The sequence below is a fragment of the Malaclemys terrapin genome, chromosome 8, assembly GCF_027887155.1.
Source record: "Malaclemys terrapin pileata isolate rMalTer1 chromosome 8, rMalTer1.hap1, whole genome shotgun sequence".
In the NCBI taxonomy this organism is placed as follows: domain Eukaryota; kingdom Metazoa; phylum Chordata; order Testudines; family Emydidae; genus Malaclemys; species Malaclemys terrapin.
The window spans coordinates 14508746-14517429 of record NC_071512.1 but is presented as its reverse complement, the minus strand read 5'-3'; the positions used below and the strand labels follow the sequence as shown (position 1 = coordinate 14517429).

At 48.1% G+C, this 8684-nt stretch overlaps 1 protein-coding gene across 3 annotated transcripts in view; it reads left to right on the top strand.

Annotated features, from left to right (window-relative positions):
• Nucleotides 1-428: 428 nt before the first annotated feature.
• P4HA2 (prolyl 4-hydroxylase subunit alpha 2) overlaps nucleotides 429-8684 on the top strand; it is a 52888-nt gene continuing 44632 nt past the window's right edge. For all 3 annotated transcript variants that reach the window (XM_054037764.1, XM_054037765.1, XM_054037766.1), the window contains exons 1-2: nucleotides 429-526; nucleotides 783-839. The gene's annotated coding sequence lies outside the window, so the exon portion shown is untranslated. The remainder of the gene's footprint in view (nucleotides 527-782; nucleotides 840-8684) is intronic.

Genomic DNA, 8684 nt, shown 5'->3' with positions numbered 1-8684 from the left:
TTCCCCCCGGACGGGGATTTGAACCCCCAAAAGCCGGACATGTCTGGGAAAATCCGGACGTATGGTAACCCTATTACTCACGAAAGCTTATGCTCCCAATACTTCTGTTAGTCTTAAAGGTGCCACAGGACCCTCTGTTGCTTTTTTCAGATTCAGACTAACACGGCTACCCCTCTGATACTTGAAGTTTGGAAGAGAAAACCCAGTTTTGTGAAAAGAAAAAGGAAGGGGGACCTGATAATAGCCTTCAAATATGTTAAAGGGTGTTACTAAGACCATGGTGAGCAATTGTTCGCCATGTCCCCTGAAAGTAGGACAAGAACTCCTCCCCCGCCGGCCCCCACCAGCCGGCTCGCGTCTCCTCGCGGTTGCGGGGCTGCAGCTATTCCAAGCATTACGGTCCCGTCTGGAGGCTGTGCAGGGAGCTGAGGGGAGCAGCCAGTGTCTGGGCAGGAGGCGGAGCGGGGGCTGCCTCCGGAGGTGCCGCGGCTGTTCTGGAAGGCAGGGCGCGGGCGGCGTGTGGCTGGTGAGCCGGGGGCGCTGGGCACCGGGCTCCAGGCAGAAGGGGAGGCCGGGGCTGTTGCTAACTTTCGGGGTGCGGGGCCGCTGCGCTGCGGGGCGCCCTCCCGGCGTAGCAGGAGGAACGTGGAGCCACCGGCGAGATCCGGTGGGAAAGCGGCGCAAGGGGGGGGAGCCCCTAGGGAGCCGGTGGGGGGGACAATCCGGCCTCGCACGGGGACGGGGCTGCCCCGTGCAAACTCCTCTCTGCTTTGTGTTTGTAGGGGCATTGGCCGCGCAGTGACCCGAGAGGAGACACCCCCGCTAGCAGCCTCCAGCAGGTAAATCCGTTCGCCCCGTGGGGTGGAGTGGGGGAGACCAAGAGGGGTGGAGGACTTGAAGGGTGGAGACCCCTGGCCCTGTCGCCCAGCTCGCTGGGTGTTGACCCTTGCCCAGGAAGGGGGATGTGTGTGTGTGGGGGGGGGGAGTGTTACGGGGCGGAGTGGGAAGAGTGGAACTCCCTGGGCAGGACCCCCAGGGGCAGGCTGGGGTGGGAGATGAAAACCAGAGACCCCTCTCAGGGTACCTGCCCCATGGAGGTGTCAGGGTGAGGAGGGTAGACGAGAAGTGTCTCCTTGTATCCTTGTAATCCCCAGTCTGAAACCCCCCCCCCCCCCCGCCTTCCCCAATTAGGCCTGGTTCCTTTCCTCCTCCTAGGGAAAATTCAGGAAAGGAGACTTGTGCCAGCTCCTGTGGATGGGACTGACACACCAGCGAGCAGTCAGCACGTCTGCACTGCGCTTGAGGCATGTTGGGACATAGGAATTATCACACCGGCTTAGACCAGGGTCTGTCTAGTCCACTATCCTGCCTCTGACAGTGGCCAGAACCAGATGCTTCAAAAGAAGTAGCCCCTAATAATTAGAGATTGAGGTTAAGCCTTGAAGCCTGCAGTTTTGTATTCCTTCCTAAATTTTGTGTATTTCTGGCTATTCTTGTTATCCTTGTAGCTGTCCAGGCTCTCTTTGATTGTTAGTAAGTTCATGGCTTCGGTGACGTCCTGTGGCAGTGAATTCCACAGTATAATTATGGGTTAAGTGAAGAAGTATTTCCTCTTAGCAAATTCCAAATTGATACCTTTTAATTTCATTGGCAGTCCCCTGGCTCTTGTGAGGTAGCAGCTAGATGAACAAGAGGTCCCAATCTCCCTTCTCTAGACCATTCATTATTTTGTATACTTAGATCATGTCCCCTCTTATCTATTGTCTTTCTAAAAGGTAACCATCCAAATCTCTTCAATTTCTCTTCATAGAAGAGTTATTATTGCTTTTACTTGCATCCTTTCTCTCTGTAATACCTTTTTTGAGATGGGGTGCCCACTACTGCATGCCATATTCCAGATGAGGTTGCACTTTGTATATATACATTTCATAATGGCATGATCTAGGAATGGTCAAGATAATACTGCTACAAGTGCAGGGGACTGGACTGGATGACCTCTTGAAGTCCTTTCCAGTTCTATGATTCTGTGATCACATTTGTGTATTATTCTCCATCCCCGTCCTTATGCCTTAGGAGTTTTCTCTGGGGTTGATGGATGGAATTTTCCAGAGCCTGTCCTACAACAGGCAGTTTGGAGCCAGTCTCATGTCTGGGCCCAGGGGGCAGTGGCCTGCAGTTGCTTCCTTGAAGGATTTCTTATGGATGGGGTAGAAACAGGTGTCCAAAGAAAAAAGATGGGGAGCCAGCTGCATTGCTGCCAACTTTCTGTAAAAAAAAAAAAAAAAAAAAAAAAAAAAAAAAAATTAGGGTGACCTGTAAATCCCTCAGTGTGTTGAAGAGTCCTGTTGTCTGACATTCAGTCTAGCGAAGGGGATAACATGAAGGGATAGCATGAAGCAATGTCTGGAATTTTAAAAAATTACATATTTTTCCAGTGAGTTATTAATCATTGAAACAGCTTCATAAAGGATGTGGTAAATTCTCCATCACTTGGAGTCTTTAAATCATGACTGCCTGTCTTTCTGAAAGGTATACTCTAGTTCATCTACCAGCTGTTCGTCTCACTAAGGAACTGGTGGGTTAATGTCTGAGCAGTGTTATATAGGATGGTCATAATAGTACCTTCTGGTCTTTAAAGTCTGTCACCCCCGTATGCCCTAAGCAGGATGATTTTCAGGTTAGCTAGAAACAGACAAACTACTGTTAAATCACAGATTCAAAATGTCATTCAAAACAAATGTCCTGTAAAACACCCCCACCACCATAAAGTGCGGGGCCTGATTCTCCCATGGTTGGCACTCTGTGTCACCGCTTACACCTGTGCAAAAACAGTGGGAGACATTTCCAGGTCAGAAGAGTAGCACTTTGCACAAGTATCATTGACACAAAGTGGCAGGCAGTGTCAATCCGAGACGTCCTTTCTTTCTTAGGTTATGTCCACATACAAGCGTGCACTAGCTTAGTTAAACTGGTGCAAGCCCCTGTGTGGGCACTCTTATTTTGGTTTAGCCTAAACCAGTTCCTAGTTATAAGTTAAATAGAAATAAATCTGGCTTGAACAAAAATAAGTGTCCATACAGGGGTTTGCACTTGCTTTAACTAAATCTGTTTAAGTTAAACTGGTTCAAATTGTGTGTGTAGACAAGACATCAGATTTGTCCTCTCCCTATTTATTTTTGCCTTCAATGGTTTTATTCTCTTCTCCTTACCTCTCCCTGCTCTGTTCTCTCTCTCTTTCACTCTCCTTTTCTATCCCTTCTGAGCCCTCCTGTTTGTGACATCTGCCATTAGTTTCTTCTTCACTTCTCTTTCTGCCTGGTTTGGAAGCCAGCCCAAGGGTCCAGCTCACTCTCTTGTCTGTGTAAGAAAGCAGGGGCAGTTGGCAGAGCCTTCTCTGTGAGGGCCCCTCAGTTTTGGAACCTGCTCTGAAACGGTCCTCCTTTATCAACCTCCAGGGTTGTGAGGCCCATTCGTTTCCCAGGCCTGAGAGCGTTTGAGAGCACTCTGGTAGGAGTTGATAAAGATAACCCAGCAGCTGAAAAATGTTTATTATATATGTTAGTAATTGGGTGGAGGGAGCCCCTGGAATAGTTTACTTGTAGTCCTGTATTATTGAAATGTGCTAGGAGGGTCTACACCTAAATTGTATAACTGCGGGTGCTGAGATTTTTTTAGAGTGCACCCTCCAAATGGAAGGTGTCACCCTCCAAATGGAAGTTAGTTGCCAGCTCAGCATCTGGCCATAGGGGGAACTGTCCACCCAAATACCCCCACATTCCAAAGGGGGGAGGGAAGAGAGGAGTATCACACCCATTCTGAACACTGAACCACGGCAAAGATCTCTGCAACGTGAGTTAAAGGAGTAACTCTGCTAACTCTGGTTGCAGTAGTAGGCTATCTTCTGTTTGGAATAGTGTGTAGAAAATGTTTGAGCAGTGGAAGACGAAGAGCTGTCTGCCGTCCAGGCCTAGAAACAATGATGTGCTCCCCCAGCTGCTGCTATGAGCAATGGTATCAGTAAGAGGCAAATCAGATAGCCTGAATATTTGGATTTCTGTATGCAGTGGCGAGTCTGTCAGTTCAGGACACCTTTTACTTGGGTTTCATATCGTTGCCAGTTAATCCCCCACATTATCAGACCTGAAGGTTCAGTACTCCAAATAGACTTTGACACAAAGCGTTTCCCATAATAAAACTCCTGATAGCTTCACTTTATAGATGCACTGGGAGGATAGAAGTAAGCTGAAAAGGACCCCACAGGCACCAATTCCTGCAGCTGTGTGACATTGTGCAACCCAGGAAACAATCCCTCTTGTGTACACGGTGACTGCTGGCCATAGCTAGTACTTGACAGGCAGAAGTCCTGGACTGCTGTAAATCAGCATAGCACTGAAGTTTAATGGATGAAGGTCTGGCCTTTTGCTTACTTCTTAACTTCTTTAACTTTATTTTGCTGCAGCCCTGACTCAAATTCATGCATCATTGAATATTTGGGCCTTTATTTCCCACAAATATTAAAGGAGTTAATAGTCAAGGGTAATATATGGGCTATTAGTCCAAAGAATTTTCCATTTCTAGACTTGTTTACATAAGACAACTGGTACATTTATATTTGCCACACTGTTCGTGATGGCAGATTTCTAAGGAGTAAAATATAAACATGTAGATAGGTTTTATTTTCTGTGACTGGTTCTGTGTATAGGATTTTATATTTGTGGGGAAGTAGGATGCTGCCATGCCGGAATAGACTCAGACTCTGTGCTGTCCTAAAGGTGTCTGTTTCTTTATTTTGCTTTGTCCTCCTGATAACGTAGAAAGAAAAATAAATGCTTCCTGATATGTTTTAAATTAACCTTTACTGAACACTTAATGCATTTTCAAATGAGCTTTTATTTTGAACGTTCCCAGAGAATTTGTAAGTTTATCTGAGAGATTTTGATCCATTAAAATTATGGGCTATGTGCAGGAACTCAGTTGCACTTCAGGATTGAAAAGACTTGGCAAGCTGCAACAGGGGTTAACAACATGTAGTTTGGTCAACAACCTCTCCGCTTATGGTACAGCTTGTTTGGGGGCATTTAACACTCTACAGATGATTGTGTTGAATATGAGATGAGCTTGCTGTTATCAAAGGGGAAATGATGGGCAGGACTCCTGCTCCTAAGATTGGTGTGACTTCTCTCTCTCTCTTTTTTTTTTTACTGCCAAGAATTAAATATTTTTTCACCTATGATTTAAAGGAGCGATCAGAAGTTAATCCAGATGTTGCTATTTCTTAAGGTTACATAACTAGGGATATCACAAGATCTGTTTTACACTGAAGGAAGCCCATGCAAATTTGAATAAAGACACTGTCAATATCAGTGCATGCAAACAAACAGCATTTTTCTTCGGTCTGTTTTGAAAAACAAAGGCAAACAAGTTACTTTATTGGTTGTTGGGCATGTAGTTTTTAATTATTTGCAGATGCACATTAGAGGCTTTGGCAAGGAAGCTGGTGATGCAGGCATGTGGAGACGAGTGTGATGCCTTGGATGCAAAGGACGTGTCAGCCAGAAAATGGTTATCTAGGGGTTGGGTGGGGGAAGGCTCATCGGTGCAGAGGCAGATGACATCAAGAGCCAACAAGACCCCATTTTTGTTAACGAGAGCTGCCTGCATGCAGCTGGATGATCTCATGCTATGAACTGCCTCAATAGAGGGTTCTAAAGTACAGTCTGGTGGCTAGAGTTCTGCACTGCGGTGTGATAAATCCAGACTCCGTTTCCATTGCTGTGGGCAAATTTACAGTTGGCCCAGGCAAGTGTAGGTCTCATGAGTACATCTGAATTACAGCAGTAATGAATTTGTCCTAGGCTCACCTTATAGCCTTAGGGACCACCCCCTGGATAGAGATCATAATAATAATGAGGGCTTCTGTGCTATCTAATCTATTGGCAATTAGTGCATATGATAGCAAAGTTGTAACTTAAAGAAGATGCTTAATATGATTTGCTCTAGTTTGCAAATGCTTTTCAGCTGACCTCATTAAAATCCTGCTAAGTGGAGTATTTTGTGATGGCTTTGCTTTTTGAGCTTTCTAAGCATAGTATACTCACCTCCCAACATCCTAAAATCCTAACTACGATTCAGCACAGCCCTTGGCATTTGGCTGTGTGCGGGACATTTATATTTTGTCTGTATTATCCGTTTAAAAATCATTAGTCTTGTAGCGGAATCCACCCAGATTGACAGCAGGTTGGCATTTGATGGCATCTGCTTTCGAAGCAGAGAAAGTCTATTGTCTGTTGATGGAGGAAAAATGAAATTACATGGTGGGTTTAGTTAGGGTTACAATATTTCCACAATCAAAAAAGAGGACACTGGGGGGAGGAAGTCCCGCCCTAGCCCCGCCCCACCCCCATCCACTCCCTCCCACTTCCCAACCCCCCCTGCTTCTTGTCCCCTGACTGCCCCGACCCTTATCCACTCGCATGGGTGGCAGGGTTGTAGAAATTTTGGTGGTGCCCAGAACACCCCCCCCCGCCTAAGGCTCTGGGAGGGGGGTTAGGTGGGGGGAGAAGGTCTGGGGTGCAGGGTCTGGGCTGGGGATTAGGGTGCAGGAGGGGTGCAGGGTGCAGGCTCTGGGATAGAGTTTGGGTGCTGGGTGCAGGCTCCGGGCTGGGGCAAGGGGTGGGTGTGCAGGAGGGCGTGAGGGGTGCAGGCTCTGGGATGGAGTTTGGGGGTGGGAGGCGGTGCAAAGGGAGGGGGTGCAGGCTTTGGGAGGGAGTTTGAGGGCAGGAGGGGATGCAGGGGTGAGGGCTGTGGGTCTGAGGATGAGGGGTTCATGATGCAGGAGAGGGCTCAGGGATGGAGCAGAGGATTAGGGTGTGGGGGGATGAGGGCTCTGGCTGGGGCTGGGGATGAGGGGTTCATGATGCAGGAGGAGGCTCAGGGATGGAGCAGAGGATTAGGGTGTGGGGGGATGAGGGCTCGGGCTGAGGGGTTTGGGGCGTTGGAGAGGCTTGGGGCTAGGGTGGAAGGGCGGGGTAAGGGCAGCCTGTCTTCCCATTAGTGGATGGGGAACACTAGGACCCGGGGGCAGGAGAAAGCAGTTGCTGCTGGCTCTGGCAGTACAAGCAGGCAAGGGAGAGGCAGGAAGGGGGGGAGGTCCATGTGGGGGGGGGGAACGCATGGAGGGGGGGTGGCAGGTGGAGGCCGGGGACCCATCCAACACTCCCTCGCTCCCTTACTGCCCCGGACTCCCCTTACCATTCTGGCTCCACGTGTAGGCAAAACACGCTGCCCGGTGGGTCGGTTTGTGTGTTACACAGGGCTGCAGACAGAGGGAGGGGGGAGCAGGGTAGGGCACTGGCTGCTGGAGGCCAATGGGAGCGACTTAATCGGCCCAGCTGCCCAATCAGCAGCCGCACTCTGCATGGGAGGGAGGGAGGGAGGCGAGGGAGAAAAAAAACCCGGATGTTTTAACCTTGTTACCAGTTCCTCCCAGACAGCTATTTAGAGACTCAAAAGCCGGACGTGTCTGGGGAAATACGGATGGATGGTGACCCTAATTTAGTACTTCACTGTTTGTCCTTTCTGCTCCTGTAAGCGAGAATGCTGATGCATCGGATGCAGAAATGGCATGTGGGGAAAGTGTGCAGAGTTGGCTCAGACAACAGTTCAACCTTAAATTGCTATTTGTACAAGTGTTGACCTCTCTTCATGGCTTTGTATTTGGGCCACGCCTCTGAAGTAAATACCAGCAGGCAGTCTGTAGCCATGTATGCCTTTGAAACAGTTAGTTCTTTGTTTGTCAGGCTGGTTAGAGTGCACCATGATAGTTTAAATTTAGATACACGTTGGAAGTAACATTTATTTTGGCTTTGGTTTTGAGGTAAATTTCAAGTCTGTTGAGTAAGTACAGAATAGAGCCCAAACTTCAACCTTTACTTGCTGTTCAGTGCTGGCTTACTGCAGTTGGGTGAGTAAAGTAAGGCCTGGTCTACACTTGGGGGCGGGGAGGGGGAGGGATCGGGATCGATCTAAGATACGCAACTTCAGCTACGAGAATAGCGTAGCTGAAGTCGACGTATCTTAGATCAAATTAAAATTACTTACTTCGTGTCCTCGCGGCACTGGATCGATGGCCATGGCTCCCCCGTGGAGTTCAGCAGTCGACGGGAGAGCGATCGGGGATCGATTTATCACGTCTACACTACATGCGATAAATCGATCCCCGATAGATCGATCGCTGCCTGCTGATCCGGGGTATTAATGGGACTTAGGATCAGGGCTTTGGAGCAGAGCACGGCGCTCCAGAGCAGTGGAGCTGCTGGTTTTTGCCTGGAGCTGGATCGGAGCCAGAGCACAGCTCCAAAGCCATGCTTAGGATACCATATAACAAGAAACAATCTATCTTGCAGTGCCCTCTACCTTTGTACATTGCGTATGCTGGGAGTGCAAGATTGGGACCTAACTAATAGCAAGAGAACTGCAGTCTCTTTTGTAGCATAGTTAATTTTATATCATTACAGAAAAAATCTGTGCTCTAAAATAAATGTGGAAGAAATGAATAGATCATATGTTGTGTACGTGACGTGATTTTATTATGAAAACTACTTTAACCAAGTATGTGCCGTTACTTAGTTGGGATGTATATGCACTGTAGCCCTCTGCTGGATACAATTGGAACTACTCAACTC